Below are 23,504 nucleotides of genomic sequence, written 5' to 3'. Positions count from 1 at the left end.
CCAAATGCTTCCCAGAGAACAAGAAGTCCCTGTGTCCTGAGGACACCGGAGTTTGTGGGAAAACCTCTAATGAGCCCATTTCCCCGTTGATCTGTGAGATTCACCAGTGAGAGTTGTGTCCGAGTCAGACTGCTCTTTAACTCGTGACTTTTTGTCAAATTTTACGATTTAATTTTGGATAATGGTTTTTCATACAGCCTAGGCCACTGCCCTCAGTTTTGCTGTTTATCCTAGCCTGACCTCCCAAGTGCTGGGGTTATCAGAGCAAACCACCATACCACTCTCAATGTCCCCATTTCCTATTTCATTCTGTTTGACTTTCTCAGAGAATACATGGGCTACAGACATCCTTAGAACAAATGTACAACCAGCCAACAGACTTTTACATCACCCTCTAAACTGGCATGTTAGTAAAATGCAGATTATATGCTGCCAGGCTGACCCTTTTTAAACAAGAACTCTTAAAGGAGAGTTAGCTCCACACTGAATGTTGAGAGGCACAAATATTCCCACTCCATCCATCCTGTGGTGAGGCTTATCTGTACTAACCGTAGCCAGCTGTGGGTGTGTTACAAGGTAGCTACTTGTAAATACCGTTTGCTACTTTTCCAGCAGGTACTGTCAACTTCTCTATTGTGTTCCTGCCCAAGAAGCAGTTTGGAGACAGAAACTTCCTACTAACTTTCAATCTGAATGAAAGGGACCTTGCCGTCTGCTCTGAAAGGCATTGCTATTGTCAACAGTGAACTTATGCAGATGGAAGCAGTACCCCCCAGCTGGCATCCTTTTGTTTCAGCTAGGTAGAATATTCAGTTATTTGAAGATCACACTTTAGGGGGCTGAGAAAGGAAACTCAGAAATTCTCAGGGTTAGCTTCCTCCCTCTCTATTCCATGGTCATTTCCACAGAGAGGGTCCTCCATCCCCCACTTACCCCTCAAAAGCCTCACCCTCTCCTTTGGCCTCACAACACTGAGCACGGCCTGGCACTGTGTGCCTATTAGTCATCGCCTTACAATTATTGTTCTGTGGGGGACTTCTGGCATTCACTGGTGTGTTCTCAGCACTGTGCCCAGTGCATATCGGTACAGGGCGGTGAGCCCCAGTTAAGTGAATATATATATGATTCTCACCCGTTCTTCCCAGGTCCATACCTTATCCAAGTATCTAAGTATGTTTCTAAACATAAGCGGTTATCCTAAGGATGGAGTTGATTTAGGAAAATAAGTGTGCCAAGGGCAGAGAAACAAAGAGCTACTATTTTGTCAAAAGCCAGCTAGCCTTATCTAGTCTGGTAGAAAGGGAGAAAGGAGAGGTGTAAGCAAACCTCGGTGCTTGTTCCTAATGGTGACCTTGGTTTCTTCTGTAACACACTTGCCTGGGCTGGGAAGGTGACTCACTGGATAACTTGCTTGTTGTGCGAGCACGAATACCAGAATTGGGACCTTACTCTTCCTACCATCCAGGGAAGAAGCCAACTGTGGCTGTGCACATCAGCTCCTTGCTGAGTCTGGAAGAGAGACAGAAGGGTCCTAGGGCCTCACTAACCAGCTGGTCTGGTTGAGACCACAAGCTCTAGGTCCAGTAGGAGACCCTGTTTCAGAAGTAGAGGAGAGAGAGCAATAGAGGAAGACAGCCAGTGTCAGCTTTTGGCCTGCACATGGTCATACACAGGTGAACAAACCTACACATATAGGCATGCTTTGCACATGTGCATACATACACAAATACACACACATAGAAGCAAATCACAGAGTTCCTTCTTAGGCCACATTGCTCTTGATTTCCAAACATTTTAAAGGCATTGATAATGACATATCAGTGATCAGGGTGAATACATTTCTGAAACAGGGACAACTGTTTCATTATACCGTCTCGTTCACTGACCTAACTTTGGGAGGCAGCTGACAAACAAGTATGGTTTTAGCCTTCAGTGAGGTCATGATATAGGATAGCAATTTGGTTTTCACTATGGACAGAGACCCCAAACCTCACATTTTTAGACTTGGTCACAATTCTTGTTCAGATCAATGAGCTCAGTGCTGGAGGAATAATCGGAGCGAGCCGTCTTATCCTTGCAAGTTGGCACCAAATGCTTCTACTGTGGCCGGGGGAGACCACTGAGCACTTGGAAGGTCTTATCCCCATGAGCTGAGCCTGCTCCACGATAGGGAAGGGCTGGAAGGCAGGTGGCAAGGTCCTGCTGGAGTGAGGGGCATTATGGAGGCTTATGATAAGTTTCAGCTTCACGAGGTCTCCAATTACTTTCTCTACCCTTTGATTATATTTAAAGCATCCTGATTAGAGAGCACTGGTTCTTCACCATTTTCTACACTGCATCCCATTGTATTTATGACTCCAAACCTCCCAGCGACCCATTCTCCCTCCCCCACCTCAGCGAGTGGGGCCATCTTCACTTCAAAGTACCCTGGCCCACAGGGCTTGCAGTCAGGAGGCTAACCACTTGTTCTCTCAGCAGGTACTTTGCCGACACTGGGTCAGATCACTTCACCAGAAGGCCAGCTTTTGTGGCGGGTGAGCATCCCATCTCTAAAATGCCTGTGTCTGGGGAAGGTCAGTTTTAAAGCTTCTGGACAGAGCAAGGTGGGATGCAACCATTTGTTTAAATAAAACAGATCTTTGGACACAGAGACAGATAAGAGTGTCGGGAGCCCTGAGGAAGTCTGTCCCACACACCCAGCCTCTTCCCACGTCAAGCCTTCTATCAGCTCTCCTGGGTTTTTATCTGAGGTTGATGGCTGGTCATAACGCTAACACCAGATAGGTGCTTGCAGCTGTGCTGTCTTGAGCCCAAGCCTGGAGAAGAATACAGATCTGTGGTACTTAGGGGATATTTGCTCATCGAGGAAAACCCAGCCGCCACCTCGGCCTGCTCTTCCCGTCACTCCCAACGCCTCTCGGGCACTTTTCCTACCCGAAGACATGTTGGATAAACAAACTGTGTCCAGTATATATATGAGAAGGTTTCCACAGATTCTGATCTTCAACCTTCTCAGCTTCTTCAGGGCTGGGGTTTAATGCAAACATCTTTAAACTCCACTACTGAAAAACTACCAGTGTGTGAGGACATTAAGGAGAAACTTTCTAAAAGGTATTGAAAGGACCATACCATGACACCGTAGCCAAAATATATTCAGGTGCCATGGCTACAGTGTTTAACTGAAAACTTACAGTACACACACAGCAAAATATTGACAGCATATAAAGAGCAAAATGCCTTTTTAAGGGGAAGGTAGACCCATTTGAAACTACCATTTTAAGATTATATGTATAAAATAAGCAAGCTGTCAAGACTGAAGTAAGAAGAGTGTTGGTGGCCTGTGTCACTCTGGTGTTGTCAATCAGGACATCAACTGAGGGAGGAATGGCTTCAGACCAGGTTGAGCCACTGAAGGCTGAGGAACAAAAGACAGGCCAGGAAGGGGGAGTCACCTGAAAGTGTGACCAAATGCAGACCCAGGGTGTGAATGGCTGTGTAGCCACCACTGGGACACTTAAGATATTCCAGGTCAGTGGGGAACCACAGATACTTCCAAAAAGTGGCAAAACCATTCATGTGTTCTGGTTAGACATGGGGGTGAAGGAAACAGGGCCAGGAACCCAGAACAGCAGGTGAGAAGAGCCAGAAACCCCCACAGCAGTCAAGAGCAGGGGTGGCAGGCATCATCTGAGGAAATTTTTCTGGGGGGCAAAGGGCTGGACTAGAGCTGCCCAGGACACAGGGGTGAGGGGTGGCTGACATGCCTAGCATTCCCAAGTAAGTCAATACACTCCCATTGCTTGCTGCTCCAGAGGAAACGGAAGCTGAGCCCGGACATAGCTCTAACTTCAAACTGCGATAGGAGAGACCCAGAAGGATTTATACTTCTAAACTAAAATGTTCTCTTCATCTGATGATCACCTTTAAAATATAATAATACTTAGGTGCTGGAGAGATGGCTTAGTGGTTAAGAGCATTGGCTGCTCTTGCAAGAGGACCCAGGTTCTAGTCCCAGCACCCATGTGGCAACTCACAACCACTGGTAATTTTGGACTCAGGGTCTTTTTGTTTGCTTGTTTTTTGTTTTTGCTTTTTGTTTCTCTGTGTAGCCCCGGCTGTCCTGGAACTCACTCTGTAGACCAGGCTGGCCTCGAACTCAGAAATCTGCCTGTCTCTGCCTCCCAAGTGCTGGGATTAAAAGGCGTTCACCACCACTGCCCAGCTAGGACCCAGGGTTTCTTACTATCGTTTCTAACCTCAGAGGACACTGGATCTGTGAGTGGTGCATATGCATACATGCTTTACATACAAGAGGTAAGATACTCATATACATAAATATGTATATTATGTATATATACATATATATAGAAAATGAATTATAATGCTTACATTCCACAAAGTAAAGAGCGCAAGCCCACCACTGTGAAATATAGATTCTCACAAAATAGGTCTTCAAGTTAGCAAATTCCATGCAGACAACTGGCCCAACTGAGTACCAAGGCAGAGGTCCAAAGGGGGCAGGGAGGGAAGAATGTGAAGTGGTGGTGGTTGGTATGGCCTGTAGTGCAGCTGTATTTAAATGAAATACCAATGTAACATCGCTTGGTGGCAAATTTTAGATTATAGAATGTCCCGTTCATGTGCTACTTGTTCAAAAGAGTTTGGTGTCTCATCTGTTTCTGTTTGCCATCGAAACTCCCCACCAGCTAAGAGAGTGGAAAATGCAGGCGGGCCAGTTTTGAACATTGTAACTGGGTGCTGTAACTAACCAAGTTATTTTCAGAGGGGCATCAACAAAGAATTATTTCAAGCAGCCAGAAGCCTCTTGCCAAGAAGAAAGGCTCAGCTGGGCATGCTACACTGTTTCTTTATCTTATCTGGGAGCCCATAGTCTGTAAGTAGAAAGGGGGATGGTGCACTGGAGGCTAGTTTCTGAGCTGTGGCTGGCCCGATGCTCTCAGATCCCACTTAGGTCTAGATAAGTAACTGTCTTTGACCAAGTTACTTTGGCATTTCCTTTCTGCCTGTGTTCATCTGGACCTTCAGTGTCTTCAGCACGGAGTCTGTGTTAAAAGTCTCTAAAGTCCTGTTGCTTTTGTTTGATGATCTCCAGCCTGACCCATCAGATAATGGCTTGGCACACATTCGCTCTGATGAGTGGGAATACCTTGCTTGCTCCTGTTTGATCCTCCACAGACTGACTTGGGACCTTGCCCACTAAGTATTCATATATTCCTTAGTAAACCTGCTATTCTTTATTTTGTTTTGTTTTGGTTTTTGTTGTTGTTGTTGTTTTCCCGAGACAGGGTTTCTCTGTAACTCTGGCTGTCCTGGAATTCACTTTGTAGACCAGGCTGGCCTCGAACTCAGAAATCTGCCTGCCTCTACCTCCCAAATGCTAGGATTAAAGGTGTTCGCAACCACACCCGGCTAAATCTGCTATTCTTTATTTGGGCTTTTAAATGAAAAGGAAATGCTGGGGTGTGGTTCACTGATTGAGATACCGCATAATCTGTGTGAGGCTCTGGGATCAATCCCCAGCACAAAAAGAGGAGGAGAAAGAAGAGAAGAAAGATGAAGAGAAGAAGAAGAGGGGAAGAGCAGGAGGAAGAGGGAAGAGGAGGAGGAAGAGGTGGAGAAGGAGGAAGAGAAAGAGAAAAAGAAAAAGGAGGAGGAAGAGGGGAGAGGAGGAGGAAGGAGAGGAAGAAGGAAAGGATGAGGAAGAGGAGGTGGAAGACGAGGAGGAGGTGGTGGAGGAAAAAGGAGGAGGATGGGGAGAGAGAGGGTCAGGTGGGCCAACAAGAGGGCCCGTGAGGTAGCAGCATCATTAGACACAGGGCTACAACCTGAGCTCCATCCCTGGGTCCCATATGGTAACAGGGAAGATGGGACTCCAGCAAGAAGAGCTGTCCTTTTACTACCACAGACACCAAAAGTAAATACATCAAAAATAGTTTTATGTCAATTAATTTGAGACTATATATATATATATATATACACATATATGTACGTTGTGTGTGTGTGTGTGTGTGTGTGTGTGAGAGAGAGAGAGAGAGAGAGAGAGAGAGAGAGAGAGAGAGAGAGAAAGAAAGAAAGAAACAGTGTCCCACTATGTATGTAGCTCAGGTGTCTGGAGCGTCCTGTAAAACCCAGGATGACCTCAAACTTGCAGCAGCCCTATCTCAGCTCCCCCCCCCCGCCCCCCCCCCCAGTACTCAGACCACAGAGATGATATGTCAAACCTGGCTTCAAGGTTCCAGCTTTAATATTTAAAGGAATTAAATTTTTGTCTTGGCTTATGGGATCATACATAAACTAAACTAGTAGGCTAGTCCTGATTTCTAAGCCATAGAGCCTAAAGCAATGTCCTCGCCTGTCCTTTACTCCTGGTGTAGGTGTGGCACTCTGAGGAAGAGCAAGACCCAGTCATGGTAGACTGCAGCCCCCAGAGCTCTGGTTGCATCCACCTAGGCTACACACATCCAGTTACTTCCAAGACCGCTCCCGTTCCCGTTGTTTTCGGCAAGAGCACGCTTGGAGCACAGGGACTGTTGGCAAGCCTGTGCACACTGCAAGGCCGTACGGCTGCTGTCTGCCCTGAGGCCACTTGTTCATTCTCCCTCAGGAGACACTACAATCTTACTTTACAGTCTCTTCCTCAGATTTTTTTTTCTCTCTCTCTCACTTCCATGGGCAAGAAGGAAGCCTTCCCATGTGCAATTCACAGCGTCCCTCAGGTATGTGTCACTAATTTTATCTCACCTTTGCCTCTAAAGTGGGTGGTCTGCAGCCCTTCAAGGCTGTTTCATGACCCTGCGCCCGACCTTGCCATGTCTCAGAAGACTTGGAGATGTTAGCTAGCTTGTACCCTGGTTAACTCATACTTCAAGTCCGAATCAGAATAGTCCAGGAGGCTGTTCTGTCTGCACTGTTCCACACACCCCAGGTACCCCAGGATTGCTGTCTTAGTCAGACCAGGCCCTCCACCAAGTTTCTTTTGTTTATTTTTTTCCTGTCAGAAATTCTATGACCTAGAGTGACAAGATTCTCTTCCAACATCTGTACACCTACAGAATAGCCCAGAGGCTCCACGGGCCACTTACACTAGGGACAGCACAAATCAAGGATGTTTTGGTTACTATTAATGAAATGTGTGTGTGTGTGTGTATCTGTTTGTCTGTCTGTTTGTCTCTGTGTGTATGTATTTGTATACATACACACACACACACTGGAGACTGAATTGACTGTGTATGGCAAGCTCTATACCACTGGGCTACACTGAGCACAAAAGAGCTGTGTTTTCAGGCTGGAGAGATGGCTCAGCAGTTAAGAAGAACACTGATCTTCCAAAGGTCCTGAGTTCAATTCGCAGCAGCCACATGGTAGCTCATGACCATCTGTAATGGGATCTGAAGCCCTCTTCTGGTGTCTGAAAACAGCTACAGTATACTCATATACATGAAATGCATTAATTAATTAATTAAAAAAAAGAGCTGTGTTTTCTAGCTCCATCAATGTTTTTCAAGGGTCCCAGTCTCCCTCGCCACCGCTTACACTGAATTGCAGAATTAACACAGACCACAGCGAACAGCATCCCACCTTTATTAGCTTATCATTTGGGCTTCAGCCATCTCCCCTCTAACTGCTTTCTGAGAGCTCACGGGTACAGTGCGGTATGCAATGAAGATCAACTGGTGGACGAGACTGGCTAACATAGCCAGTTCACGTGAGGTGCAGAAGCCAGGAATCAGGGTGGACCCTTTCCCAGAAGGCAGCACGAGTATGGCGTCCTGCAATGGAGGGTTAAATGATCCTCCGGGAAAAACTGTCCAATTCAACATCCCTTGGCTCAGCCTCAGACGTGGGACTTTCAGATACATGCAGACCACTAAGAGCCGGTTATGGGCTACACTGAAAGATAGTTTTTCCAGATACAAAAAAAAAAAAAAAAAAAACAAAAAAAAAAAACAAAAAAACCAAAACAAAAACAAAACTGCGAAGCCACAGGAGGTCTGTAACACTCTCACAGGACATCCAACAATGAAATGAAGTGAGCCTGCACAGGCTAAGGGTGGAAGGTGTCTGCAGAAAGAGAGGGGAATTTGAAAGGAAAGGAGAGCTATGCCTTCCTCATGATGCTAGATGTGGAGATGTTGTTTATTGGATGTACATGTGGAGTCTGGGTTGACCTGGCACTTCAGATATCACCCACATCCTTCAGAGAGCAAGTTTTTCCTTGTGTTGTCCCTCAAGGACATAGCACAGTGCCTTCCTTCAGGGGAACAGTTTGTGACTTAGGGGCAGTGGTAGAATCTATATTAAGTGGGGCGTCAAACGTGTATTAGAACCGGAATAATTGTGGACATATTATGTGGTGTCACTATCTTGGCGATATATTAGGCAAGAACCCAAAGGAGTCAAGTGGACCCCTCATTACTGATACTAGGGCTTTGCCTCGTGGAGATGCTGTATCGTTGGCACTCAGTTCTGTTGGTATACTGTTAAGTTCCTCTAACAACGTAAGTTGTTAGAGTGCAGAGGAGCCTGGAGTCACGTCTGAGTCTCACATCATGGCTTATCCTTTTGAGCTTCTGTATTATTTGTTTGAAAGCAGAGATTTTTTTTTTTTTAAAGACAATCTATTGCAAAGCTCTGGATGGCCCAGAATTCATTATGTAGACCAGGCTGGCCTCAAACTCAGAGAGATCTGCCTGCCCCTGCCTCTATAATCTCGGGAAAAGTCATGTACTACCACGCCTGGCATAGCAGCGCTGATAAACAGCTAAATAAATTGTTTCGCCTTTCCTAACTTTTTTCCTTAGCGGCAGCACGTGAACACAGAAGGCTATGCTAGAAATCTGAATTCCAGGTTATTTCAGCCAATAATGAAGCAACGGCGATCAGCCCCTTTGAGGGCAGCTCTCAGAGAATATATTACTTTGCTGACCTGCAGAACCAAACATTTATGTAGCTCAAAGGCAAATACGCTAGGAACGCCTCCCTGACTCTGGAGATTCCTTGAATTGTTGAGTTGACTGTGCCATTCCAATCTCGCAGACACACATCTGATTGTCCAAACACAACACAACTGGCTTATTGAGATCTTCGCACGGCAGATGTTCTGTCGCCTGGTTGTCACAGCCACATCAGTGTGCCCTGCGCTCTCTGATATCACTCTTGCATGTCGTCAGTGGCTTGCCCATCACCACCTCAACTCACAGACATTATGTGGAACAAGGGACAGACCTCAAGAGCTGCTCCACGGAGGCTCTGTGTGACCCATTCTGCTGCCTCACATGACACCCCCCCCCAAAGCCAAAGACACTGAAATAATGCAACCATTATAAACTTGTCAGATAAATTGATTACAGTTCAAGTCACAGGACCATCATGCTTTAAAAAAAAAACCAAACTAACATTCTTCAGTTGTGACAATAAAGAATGAGAGGGAAGAAAGCAGCAACAGAATCCTTAAGTGTCTGGCAGAGCCTGCAGGCGATTCTCCTGACACGCTGCCCAACAGAGATTTTCTGCAGACAAGTTTAAATAACGGGAGCCTATGAGGGCTGGGAACCAAGCTGATGGGGAATCTACTTCCTTCCACATAAACTCCACTGGCAGCCAGGGACTGACTCCCTAGTTGCTGATAGAATGGAGGAAGCCCCATTTCTATGACTTGAGGCTTTTATTAGTCTTTCTATGGTATGATCTAACAGGATCCCAGGATCCTCTGCAACGCTCGATTCGTATGAGGGTACAGGGTGTTCTGTGGGGCTCAGACCTAGGCTTCCCATGTGCTAGGCAAGGGCTCTACCAGCAGACTACTTCACCATCCTCCTACTTTTGGGGAGAATGTGTCTAAAGAGGATGGAGCAATTGCCTGAAGAGTGACAGCAAGCAGCACACAGGAGGTTTTGATGTCACATGCCAGACTGCATTTGAGGATGTGACGTGACACATACCTTTTTTTAATTTTTTGAAAGATCTGGCAATATGGTTAAAGAGCCTCTTTGGAGGAAGCTACCACTCAAGAGATTAAAAAGCCAGGGATGGAAAATAGCTCCACCAGTAAAGTGCCAGGGCCTTGCAAGCGTGAGGACCTGCGTCAGGTCCCCAGAGCCCACGCTTGAAGGGCAAAATGAGGGCATCCCATTGCTAAGATAATAAAATAAAAGGCTTCCCGAGGCTCACTGGCTAGCCAGCCTAACCTTGACTTGGCAAGCAGCGAGAGACCTTATTTCAACACAGCAATGTGATCAGCAACTGAAGCATACCTGACCTCTGACCTGTACACATGTACACATATGTGCATATATACCCACTTCCATGTATATCTGTATGCACACGAATATGCGTATACACACACGTATATCACACACAAAGTAAATAAATGTGGATACTTATGTGTATACACACACACATACACACGTACACACACACACATGATTTCTCTTTCTTTAAAGAGGCCAAATAGAGGCATAAGCAGCACCAAGCATCTTCATGCTGTCCCAGGAAGTCTTCAAAATGACACACCCCTGACCCCTGAGGATGCCTTTCAGGAAGTGCAGAATGTTTTTAATACAGTCGGGCAAGTTAAAATCTACTACACGTCATTCCATTTCTGGTGCTTAATAAGAGTTCCCAGGGGAAGGAAGCACAATAGTCACACATACAAAGTACCCTTGATGCTGTTGCTAGGAATAATAATGTGATGATGGGACTAAACTGAATGGAGGAGTTCGAAGAACCCATGAGTGAGTGCACCACCCGGACTGTACACTCTTCCATCGGCACTGAGAGACAGCATCTGCTCTCACCACAGGCACTGCCAGGACAAGGAGGAGAAAGCAAGCTGAGGCTATGCTGTGCTGCCTCAAGTAGCCTTCTGCAGGTATGGTGGCTACGATCCTCACTGGAGGGTCTTGGTGGCAGGCTTTATTTTATTTAATTGTTGTTGTTGTTGCTGTTATCACTTTGGGCATATGTGCATTTTGCCTGCATTCATCACACAGAATTCATGGTGCCCACTGAGGTCAAAAAAAGGCAGCAGGATCTCTGGTACTTGAATTACATAGCCAATCATGAACTGCCGTATGGATGCTGAGAATCAAATCTGAGTCCTCTAAAAGAGAAGCCAGTGCTCTAACCACTGAGCAACCTCACTAGCCTGCCTTCCCCCTCGCCCCCCCCCCCCTTAGTTGAAAAGCCATCAGTTAACTTAGGGGATGGCCTGGGAAAGAATGATGGATTATCAGGGTTTGTGTTGCTTTTAAGATTTTTTCTTCTTTGTTGAATGCTTCTCCAAGGGAAATATGGAAACTACTTAACTGGGGTCCTCCTTAGGTAGGATTCTTTAAAACCATTTGTCTTTCTCTTCTCTACTCTCAACTACCAAGGACCCACACTTTTCACTGGAATGTACTTTGGGGGGGGGGGGGCGCAGGGTGTTCCGATCTCTCCCCTCTGTGTCTTTCTTTGCTGTGAGGCTTTCTTTAGAGAGCTTTCTGATTTAGCTTCCATGACTTCCTAACGCAAACCAGGTGAAGAAGAGCCACAGACACGCAATATTCAGTTTATAAGAAGACTACGCAGACTTCGCAGTTACACTGAAATTAAAGATGGTTTAAAAGGTTCTTATCCCTGGTATTGGCCATCTTGTAATATTTTAAGGCATAAATCGAAACATAGGATCACGATGAGCTCCGACTCTACTTAAAAGCCAAACAGAAGATGTTAAACCCATGGATAATGATAAACTAAATTAATTTTGACTTCTGGGGCAATCTGAACATTTTCACCTTAGGCCAAAGATAAGGGCCACAATAAAAATTCACTCTAAGCATCCCTGAGTGAAATCGGCACATTTTAAAGTCTGGGATTAACAATCTCTACCCGGACTCCTGCAGACCTGCATAAATTATTCAGAACTTTTATGGCTCAATTCCGCTGTCAAAGACGAGACCTCATGACAACACTGCACACCTGTTACTCAGCTGGTGAAGCCGAGGCTCAGTTACTCCACCTGGGGTGAACAAGTTCAGACTTCCCTCACACTGTCTACACAAGACAACAGGTTCTTTGGAGTTTTGAGCAGTAATGACATTAAGTCACACGCATACACACAAAAATCCCTGGAATTTCCCACAAAACAGAATATCACAACGCAGTTCTAATACAGGTCACCACACCGATGAACCATCGGAGGAGAAGGTCTATCCAGACGCGCCCATACGTAAGCGTCACTGAGCTGGAGAGTAATCTCAACACTCAGGAGGCAGGAGGATTATTGTGAGTTCCAGCCCAGTTTTGAATACATGGCAAGTTTCAGATTAGCTTGGGCCACAGAGTGACATTGTGTCTCAAAAAAAAGAAAGAAAAAATTAAATAAATAAAAAAAAAAAAACCACAACAAACATTTCTTCACACACACACAAATTAGGTGTGGATTTTAGAAGTTCTAAATGTTAGATGACAGTGGAATATCAGTTTTCTTAAACAGAGGAAACAAGGTACAAGGAAATGCAGGGTTTGTGGGGAAAATGTCATAAGCTAAGAGGACACTTAGAGAGCTAGGGCACTGGGGGGCCCAGTGCACAGTCCTTAGAGGCAGTTAAGCTCCTGTAAGTGTCCCCTTAGTCCAGAGAGGAAATGGCATGGGCTAAGAACAAGGGGACTGCTTAGCTATCATTCAAGTGACTTTAAGGAGAATGTCCCAGCTGGAAACCAGGTAGTCCCTTCCTCTAACAACCATATCTAGCTAGCAGAGGATCTCAGCTAAGCAGGCCATGGGGGTTGTCTCCCAGTTAGGGAAGGGGTGTCAGAGCTGCTGGGGATAGCTACAGTCTGTGTCAGTTGTAAGTGCCTCAAGAAAGAGGAGGCAGATCTGCAGGCTGGGCACAGGTCTCTCCCATGTAGCAAGCATGTCACCCAACAGCAGAAGTGACAGCCACTCAGGAAAGGAAATCCCTCAGCTATCTAGGCAGTGTTCATCGTCAGACATTCTCTGCTTTCTTTTCCGGCTAACACTTCATCATTCGCTTTGTGTAAGCGGGACCTCATGATGGTGCCTCAGCTTCTCTGGCCACATCATAGCTCCTTAGTCATGATCCAGAGCACTACCAATCACCACTCCCATGTTTCCTGTTGGATTTGGAGGAGAGAGAGAGAGCATATTTGTGTGCACATGCATGCATGCATACACATGTGTACCTTGGACTGGAAGCCAGTGGTAGGGAAAAGATGGGATTATTTTGCCATGACAACGATTCCAAAAGTGTCTATAAAATGGGTGACGTGTTTTAATTTGTGTCTACCTAAGACTTGCAGTCCCAGCTACTCAGGAAGTAGATGCAGGTCGATTGCTTGATCGTAAGGAGTTCAGAGCCAAAAGTAGGCAAAAGTAAGTCAGCCATTTCTATGGGAAATTTTCTGCTTATTGTATGGGCAAGAAAGCCAGATATCAGAGATTGCAGCTGGGAAGTAAGCTGTCTTTATTACCAGGTATCAGACAGTGGTACAGGCTCCCTGAGCCAGCTGCAGGAAGCCTCTCTGGAGACAGAGAAGTCTCCAGCATGTGCTCAGTGAATCTGAATCGCGATGTATGTGATTGGAGTACTCTCTACAGGCAACTGCAGCTTGCGACGGCCTTAGGAACCACTGATCTGCTGACAACATCAACCTTAAGTTACCAGCTCTGAGAAAGTGGCTCATTTGTGCCATAAAAGCCAAGAGCCTCTTCAAAATTACAATCATTAGTTGGTCACTGCAAAATTCTTCCGGGACCCCAACATGTCTTCATGCTTCCTCACAGAGCAGGCACATTGATGAATGAATCTCACCCCTCCCCTGAGACAATCTGCATGCATAACTGACTTGAGGAATCTCACTCATCCTTGTCAAAATGTCTTTCTCCAGTGAAAGTCAGTCTGTCCTTAAGTGGGTTAGGGGGACTGCTATTTTGAAGTGACTTGTGGTAATGGGGGACTGCTATTTTGAAGCGACTTGTGGTAATGGATTTAACGCACAGAACCTTTATGAACCATACATAGCTCTCCCAAAATGTTTGCAAGAGGAGTTTAAAAAAAAAAAAAAAACCCATGAGCTAAGAAATTTAGAAATCAGATCATTTCATCATCTAATATCCAAGCCTACCATTTTGGACACAGGCAATGCTTTATTTTACTTACGTAGTTTCTGCATTTTCAACACATTTCTCATGCACACAGCTCCAGTTTTGACAGCACTTTCAATTTTATTTTTATCCCCCCCCCCTTTTTTTTTCCTTCTAGAAACACAGCCATCATGGACTGCTAAGCTCTGTTGATTAACCTTGACGTTTCCACCTAGCGCCACTTCTCTCTATAGCAAAACTTTTCTTTTGGGTTGCTATAAAATCTTTGGTTTTAGTTCAGTTGGATTAAAAATATTTAAAATATTTCAATTACTATTTCCACAGACAAAATAGTTAGCTCTTTCTTTCCTTTTTCCTTCCTCCCTTCCTCCCTCCCTTCCTTCCTTCCACACAGCCTGGACTCCAGCTTCTGAGTGGATGCAATCTTGCCACTTTAACCTCCCCAGTAGCTGGGACTACAGGCAGATCCTATAACTCTGCATAAACTCCATTTTGAGGCGAGCGCTGCCTCTGTGTATGTAAATGAGTCACTGTCCTGTTGAGGAGGGCTGGTGAACGTGAAGGCTGCAGAGCAGCTGCTCTCTCTCTGACGTCAGAGTCTTCATTAGTGTCTTAACATATGACACATAACGGGCAGATCACCTGTCATTTGTGGGACAGGGACTATTTGGCGAGAATACTAAGCAGATCAAGTTATATACACAAAGCAACAAGAAAAAAAAACAAAAAACAAAAAACAAAAAACAGTGACCCTTATAGACAAACCTGGATGGAGACTTGGAACCCTCTGGACATGGGGGTACACCCATTCACTAGGATTGGGGCATAGTCTCCCATTTCTTGCTCCCATAAGCTGCTGTTCCTTTCAATCTGACCACTGACAAATGGGTCCATCTGGTTATAATTCTACTTCTTCCTCCTAACTGTTATAATTGCCTTTGCTGTTCTTCTGATACGAGTCAGCGGCTTCTCTTGCTCAGTCTTCTGGTTTGTTTTATTGCATGTAATAATTTTTTGAGGTATTATTATCCTATTACTGGAAGGAAGACTCCTCTGGAAGAACTAACCTCAAATCCTCATCACACCATCTTTGAAGAGAGCACCGCGCGGAGCCAACTACAGAGCCTAAATGATGGTGACTGACAGTCTCAAAGCCACAGCATCTGTGTTGGTTTAATGCACAGAAACAGAAGATGGCTACAGTCAGGCATGTGCCAGACTACACATAAGCTTATAGCTGGCTTCAATCACTAGACTGACAGTATTTCGTTAGCCAGAGAACAAGATAAATACCTATCTATGGATACACTGCATGCTAAGAGTACCGGTTCCTGTGGTTTTTAATCAAGATATAAAGCTATGATGAAGTCAGCCTCATTTGAATCAATCCATCAGTTTGACACTCATGAATCTTTACAAGTTAGCTCTGGACAATCGGATGATAGTGAAAAGTCATTTTAATCATGACTGAAACACAGTTATTACATTTATTTTTCTCCCTTCTAAAGATATATTCATGTTTTTCATGTTTATGAGTGCTCGGTCTACACACACACACACACACACACACACACACACACAGAGCCAGACGAGGGAATGAGATCCCATGACAGATGGTTGTGAGCCAGCATATGGTTATTGGGAATTGAACTCAGGACCTCTGGAAGAAGAGTCAAGTACTTTTTAACTGCTGAGCCATCTCCCCAGCTCCCACATAACACACTTCATCTTTCCTCTTTTGGCTGTCCTGTAACTCACTATGTAAGCCAGGCTCAAATTCACAGAGATCCACCTGCCTCTGCCTTCCAAGTGCTGGGATTGCTTAAAGGTGTGAGCCACCATGTCTGGCTCAGTTATTACACTTCTAAGAATTCATGAAAACAATCTTTTATAATGGTTATGGTGGAAAATGAAAAGTCCAGAGAATCTGACTCTGAGGAGGAAGGAGGGATGGATCAGGCAGGGGAGAGGGGTAGAGTGTCGGTACAACACTATGGATCTTTGTAAAGTATCCTCCGATACTATGTATCTCATTATACAATAGCAACTTAGTGCAGCGCACTTCCCTATTAGAGTATCCTCTACTTCTTGGGCATTTTGGTCTAAAACTCAAGTGAGTCTGAACACCCTGGGTAAGGTGAGTCAACAAACGAACTATTGTTTGGGGAAAAAGAAAAGGCAAGAACCAGCAAAGCTGTAAATCTCTCCTGCAGTGCTAACCTTTATTGGTCTGGGCTCAAGTTTTATACAGCGGGATCCAACGTGTACTGATCCATAGGTCTAGGGATAAAGGATTGCTTCATACACAGCTTCTGTTAGAACAGCAGTTCTCAACCTGTGGGTCGGGACCCTTCTGGAGGTCACATGTTAGATATCCTGAGTGTCAGATATTTACATTACGATTTAGCACAGTAGCAAATTTACAATTATGAAATAGCAACAAAATAATTTTATGGTGTGTGTATGGGGGGTCACCACAACATGAAGAACTGCACTAAAGGGTGGCAGCATCAGCAAGGTTGAGAACTGCTGACTTAGAGCCTCAACAATCTGAAGAGAATCTTGCTTGGGTGGAGCATTAGTTATTTGGGAAACATCCCAGAATTGCCTGGTTTCAAACACAGATGGGAAAAAGAGGCATCAAAGCGATGAAGGGGAGGGGGAGGCATCAGACAGAGTGGCAGCTTCCGGTTCCTGGGAAGCTGTAGTCCTCTGTCCTAGTTCTCTGGTAGAGGGGAAGGTCTGGTCTTGGCTTGTGGTTCTGTCTCTGCCACTGACTGGCTACAAGAGCTCTGTCCTTTGGACTTGTGTTTCTAATCCACAAAATGGTGGGTGTTTGCTTAGGTCTCTAGGCTGGGGAGTCCTGGAATTTTCTGAATTCTTTATGAAACCTGGGGCTGCAGGGCAGTGGATGCCAGAGGATGCAAGAGATGTAGTAAGCCAATGCGCTGTTGCTAGGATCAGAGGGCAGGGGTGTGTGTGTGTGTGTGTGTGTTATATGTGTGGTGTGTGTGTGTGTGTATGTGTGGTATATCTGTGGTGTGTGTGTGTGTGTGTGTATGTGTAGTATATGTGTGTGGTGTGTATGTGGTGTGTGTGTGTGTGTATGTGTGGTATATGTGTGTGTGTGTGTGTGGTGTCTGTGGTGTGTGGTAGAGCAATGGAGGGCAGGTGCACATGCAGGAGCTGGAGGGATGAAGGGCAGATGTATGGCAGCGGGGAGCAGGGGGATGAAGGGACAGGGGGTGTACACTGGGGAGCTGGCTGACGCTAACTAACTGCCACATAGAGGTAACTTCATCCGCTCCCTTGGAGAACAGATACCAGGAGGTGGCTGGCTCTGGTTCCAGCGTAGCGAGTGAAGGGCCTGCAGGCCTGAGCAGTGAGAGCTTCCAACTTCCAACAAAGATTCCATGGCATTTACCCTAAATTCTCCATCTCAGCTATAGCTCCTCAGTCTGGAATGGAAAATTCTATTTTGGGAGACTGTCTAGAGATGCATTTAGGCTCACACGAGGGAACGCTGGAAAGCACCCGTGGACACAAATACCCAAGGAGCTGCTGGACAGGGAAAATGAAACCCTTCATTTAAAGCATACTCTAGAATAAAGTTCCAGAAAAACGCCAGCCTAGAGCAGGAGGGTCCAGCAGCCTGTCGCATCTCCTCCGGATTCTGTTCATCCTTCGCGGTAAAGTGATTGCTATCTGTGACGGTGCCAGGGTAGGAGACTAACTCCAAGGACGTGGTACCAGAGTGCTGTGCTGGGTGCCTGACAACACTAACTAGCTCAGCAGCTTGAGCAGGGCTGGCATCAGACAAAGGTTTGCTGAATGGCTGAGTCATGAATGAACCATCCGAGACTAAGATACAGGACACTTCCGACTGAAATACCACCTTGAAAGAAAATTACCATTTATTGTTTCTCCGCTTCCCTTTCTCCCAATGGCTTTTACTAACGAGTCATCCATCCACTCCATTCGCTGTGAAAGGCGATCGAGACAATTTGAAAGCTGGAATCTTAACTTTTTCTTGGGTAAAAGAGAGCGTATAATTGGGTTTCATTGATATTTTCTTCCTGGCATATATATATATATTTTTTTTTAAAATAACTATAGATGGATTCCTCTAATGTGAGCCTAGTTTTCCCATAGACCTTCTCTGGAGTTGGCATTCTTAAACTAAGTCCCCTTGTCTGTGCAGACAGGCCTGGAATGCCATTATCTGCATACCTCGGTCTGTAAAGAGCCCAATAAAATGGGGCTGGATATAACAATGCTGTGGCTGGCTTATCTAAGGACTCTTCCCAGTTCAAAGGGTCATTTTCACACCAGGGTCCCAGGTCTTATCAGCCGCCTCCTCAGGTCTCACTATTGTAAAACAAAGGACTCCTCTACTTGGCACCAATGCTAGATCATCACACTTCAAAAGCAGTGGCCCAGCTCAGAGGACAGGGCTCTTCACCCTTTGCTGAGATGTATGCATGGCTTCTAAGAGCTCAGCCTGCCTGGGCCGGAAGATCAGTCAAGGGCACTGGATTCTCTTCTTCCTAGAATACCTGTCTAACTACCACTTACTCCCGAGACTGGACTCTCCAAATGTAGTTCTTGGTCCTCACTCTTCTACCAGAGCTAGAGGCCATGGAGGAATGCAAGCTGGCTTCTGGAGACTGAATCTTGAGCACACAGTAGGGCTGGGTGGGCAGCAAGTTACGACTAGAAAAATCTACTCGTTAGGTACCCAGGTGACCTTTTTGCAGATATGAATGAAAATAAGACTGAAGAACTGGCCTGGCCTGCACGATGCAACAGGAAAGTCTAGAGGATGAGGCTTGGAGACAGCAGCACCTACTGAATGGTTTCATGTTCTGACCCTCAGTAGTGCTATGCTCGGTCGCCCTTATTTAAACTCCTTGGAAATCAAAACCCAGCCAGGGAGGGTGGTGGTGGTGAACACCTTTAATCCCAACACGCAGGAGGCAGAGGCAGAATCTCTGTGAGTTTAAGGCCAGTCTGGTCTACATAGTGAGTTCCAGGACAGCCAGGGCTACACAGTGAAACCCTGTTTCAAAAAAGCAAAACCAACCAACCAACCAACCAACCAACCAAATAAATATCCAAACTTTATTTTGTCAAATCATAGTCCACAAGAGAAGAGCTGAGAAGGTTCAATCACCCACTGGCAGGTTTACCCTTAGGTTCCCCAGGACTTGGAGAGCTCTAGGTATCTACAGCAACCACAGGATGCCCAGACAATGGTTCTGCAGGCAGGGGGTGGGGGTGGGGGACGGAGGGCGAGAACTCCATTTGTTTAGGATCAAAGTTTACTTACAACGTGTTTGTTTTTCCTTCAGAGGTAGAACCTGTACATTCTTGGATGCCACAGATCTCTAAAAGCAAGCAAACACCTTCCTTTGTTAGGGACAGGATGAGGTGCAGGGCTCTGACCTGTGTTGATCCCTGTTCCTGCCTCCACTCCATCCTGGCTGGCTAACTAATCACGCCCGATTCCTTCCTTCAGTCCTAAGTTCTGTGCCCGTAGGCCTGATGGGATGGCTCTATTGCTAGATCAAATAAAAGATTCAGAAAAACAAAACAAAACAGAACAACAAAACAAACAAACCAAAAAAACCTCCCAGAGAGACGGATAGATTTATTTTTGTCAAGAAATAATTTTAGGGGTTTGGGGTGTGTTTGAGTATAGACCACGTGCCAAATCTAAGCAAAGTCTGTTTTTGATGTCCTGCACTAAACAAATGACAAGGTTGTCATACGTGTACTCTGCCCCTCTCCCATTGAGCATGGCATTGTCTACTTTCTGCGACCTCTGTTCTGCACCTTTCCGGGGTTACTGGACTACCCAGTCCCTAACGATGTATATCACGGGAGGTGTGTTGAGTAGCCTTTCTGTTTAGCATCTGCTTCTACGCTGGATGGCAAGCTTGGGAGGCAAGACTTCCATCTGACGTGCTCATCAATATGGTGAAGAAGGCGGAAGCACAGAGTATCTGTTAGCCAACAGGCTGCAAAGGGCGGTCGGGCTGGTAAGTGTGAGGGCCTGTTAGAGCTGCTCTTTGTCTGTAGGTAATTTACTCTCTGCTGCTTTTATCGTCAATGCTTTCTTCGTTTCTGGGTTGCTCCCTCTCTTCAATGCTTCGGTGTGTCTCCCTCAAAAGTTATTATAAAATAAGACATGGATGCCACCTCATTGAGCACTGGAAGCTGCTCACTGGGGGGATGGACAGCAGCCCCAAGACTGTAACACTGAAGATTCATCTGATGTCCTCCAAATCCTCCAAGGCTCCTCACCACAATAGAGTGGCTCGCCAGCGTGGCAGTCCCCCAAATCAGGACACATTTATGATCTCATAAAAACAATTAGTTCAGGTTCTTGCAACTGAAGCTGCATTTTCTATTCTGGGGCTTTAAAAACGTCTTCTGTTTTCTTTCTATTTTCCTGCGTGTATGCCTGTGTGCCGAGAAACAATTCAATTCCCCAGCAGTTAGTGTTCCCAGTCCTAGTCACTGTCTCTCCCAGCCTCCTGCCTTTGACATGTATGTGTGCGAGTGTGTGGTATATGTGTATGTCAGGTAGCTGTGTGTGTATAGAGGGCAAGGATGTCAGTCCTCCTTGGTTACTGCTCTCTGCTCCGGTTTTGAGACAAGGTCTGTGAGTGAATGCGGCGCTCACTGGCTCACCCAGGCCGACTGGCCAGTGATTCCAGGTGTCCACCTGTGTCCCAACCCCTGCTGACTTCAGCACTGGAGTTACAGGTGCACAGCACTGTGCCCACCTTTTATGTGGGTCCCCTTGCTTGTGTGCCTGGTACTTTACACACTGAGCGCTTGCCCCAGCCCTGGCTGTCACCTCTATTACAGTTCTTTGGTGAAAGGAGAAACATTACTATTTTTGTAAATGTGTGACACCCCTGTCAAAAAAAAAATAAGCAGTTGTCCAAATATAGCTAATTACTGTTACAAAAGAATGGTCCTACCATGGCACGTGGACCAACACAAACACCCGGGGAAAGCTCTGAGACCTATGAGCTAAGAACAAAGGTGGACCGTTGATGGGCTATGCGTCCCTGTCAGCAGCAGACTCATCACAAAGACAGCCTCAGCTCACCCCGTGAAGAAGAATCAAGGTTCATGCCTCCTCTATCTCTACCACTTCCTCTCCTTTCCAAATGTAACTTTTCAAAATTGTATAAGCAGGTCTTTTGGTTTTGTTTTGTTTTTTTTCCGAGACAGGGCTTCTCTGTATAGCCCTGGCTGTCCTGGAACTCACTTTGTAGACCAAGCTGGCCTCGAACTCAGAAATCCGCCTGCCTCTGCCTGCTAAGTGCTGGGATTAAAGGCCTGCACCACCACTGCCTGGCAGCATTTTTTTTTAAAAAGCAATTATAAAAGTCTTCAGTTTTCTCGTTACACTCTTAGCATACGTCTTTGGGTTTTTATTTTACTAAGAGATTTACCGTGCTACACCTTCTGCGAGTTCTACAGCAAAGCTTTCCACTTCTTCTCTCATGCATTTCTTCTTAATTCCAAAATTCAACTTATTAAAGAAATACGAAATTCTTAAATTAAACCTTTCGATCCGCCCCCCCCCCGATTTATTTATTTATTTTATGTATATGAGTGCACTGTAGCTGACTTCAGACACTCCAGAAGAGGGCTGTCGGATCCCATTACAGATGGTTGTGAGCCACCATGTGGTTGCTGGGAATTGAACTCAGGACCTCTGGAACAACAGCCAGTGCTCTTAACCGCTGAGCCATCTCTCCAGCAGCCAGTCTTTGGAGTTTTTTTTTTTTTTCTTTTCTCTTTTTTAGATTCATTTATTATATGTAAGCACACTGTAGCTGTCCTCAGACACTCTAGAAGAGGGCGCCAGACCCCGCTACGGATGGTTGTGAACCACCATGTGGCTGCTGGGACTTGAACTCTGGACCTCTGGAAGAGCAGTCGGGTGCTCCTATCCACTGAGCCATTCACCAGCCCGTCTTTGGAGTTTTAATGGCAGAAATTAATAATAATTATTCCAAATTCCAAAATTCATCGTTATTTTCTTTTAACCCATTCTACGTGGGTTATTTCTTTTTAATTGTTCACTTAGTGAATATATGACAAGGAACAGAGTTAAACGTGTAGATATTCCATTGGAGCCTTCTCTCCAGCCTCTGTGCGCCATGATTATTCACAGCGTGGCTTTTAAGGCCATCCCCAAACTCCAGTCCCACTGCTGTCTCCTGGTTTAAGGACACTGCTGCTCTCTCCATTATGACTGCGAGGGATTGGGAGGGACCTCACAGCTGGTGGATGGCATCCTCAGCTATGGACTCGAGACGAGAGGGAGGCCGCTCTGGGAGTCTGGAAGGTGGTTTCCTCATTAGAGATGGGTTTCTTTCTGCGCATCAGACAGGTATACATTTCAAAAGCTTGGAAGGGGAATTAGCTTCAGAATGTCTTTGTAGATTTGAGTTTCTGTCTCTAAAAGCAACATAATTTACTGGCAAGGTGGAGAAAGGTATTGGCCGCCAAGCCTGATGAATTGAGTTGGACCCTTGAGTTGGAACCTACTTGGTAGAGACAGAAAACTACAGCCCCCAGTTGTCCTCTGATCTCTACATCCACGCAAGGACACACATACAATAATAAGATCAAATAGATGAATGTAATTAAAAAACCTGGTCTCAAAACTTTGCTCCATTAGTGAGGAAGCTACTGTTGGCCACTAAATTAAAAGCCTCAGAAGGACAGACACTTTGATGATACTGTCAGCAGTTGCCTGCCGACAGAGGAGACTGTTTTCACAGCCTAGAGAACGTCTTCATTTTTTGACCAAAGTGCCTTTCCTTAATAAGCACCAACAATAAACATAGAATTTGCTGAAATCCATATGTTTTGGATTTATTTTTTTTAACACAGCAAAGCTATTTAAGTTCTGACAGTAACAACAGCTGCAAACTCACTTAGAGACTGTCAAGAATAGCTCAGAGGTCCTTAATTTCCTATATTTGTCCCCTGCATCTGTTGGCCAATTTTCCAACTCAACCCCCCCCTCACACACACACACACACACAAACACACTCACACACAACTCACATAACACTCACACACACCTATACACACTCAAAACCACACAGCTTACACACACTCTCTCATACACACATATACACACACATACACTCATGCACACACTCGCACATACCTCACACACACATACATTCATGAAATTCAGCACCGATTTATTTAAAACAAAATTTGTTCAATTCACACCATGACCTTGAGATGCTTGCGGGGTGGGGGTAGAGTGTAGGGGGCTGTTCTTGAGGTCCTCACCCTTCCCCCTCCCCCTCCCTCCCCCCTCCCTCTC

General features: G+C 45.6%; 1 protein-coding gene across 2 annotated transcripts in view; it reads right to left on the bottom strand.

Moving 5' to 3' along the window:
• The window catches only part of Prickle1 (prickle planar cell polarity protein 1), a 94,844-nt gene that overhangs the window by 21,124 nt on the left and 50,216 nt on the right, over positions 1-23,504 (bottom strand). The gene's annotated exons all lie outside the window — the stretch shown is intronic.

This window comes from Mus caroli, unplaced genomic scaffold, assembly GCF_978045245.1.
Source record: "Mus caroli unplaced genomic scaffold, Mus_caroli_1 scaffold_16, whole genome shotgun sequence".
NCBI classification, from domain to species: domain Eukaryota; kingdom Metazoa; phylum Chordata; class Mammalia; order Rodentia; family Muridae; genus Mus; species Mus caroli.
This window is presented reverse-complemented; position numbering and strand designations above follow the sequence as displayed.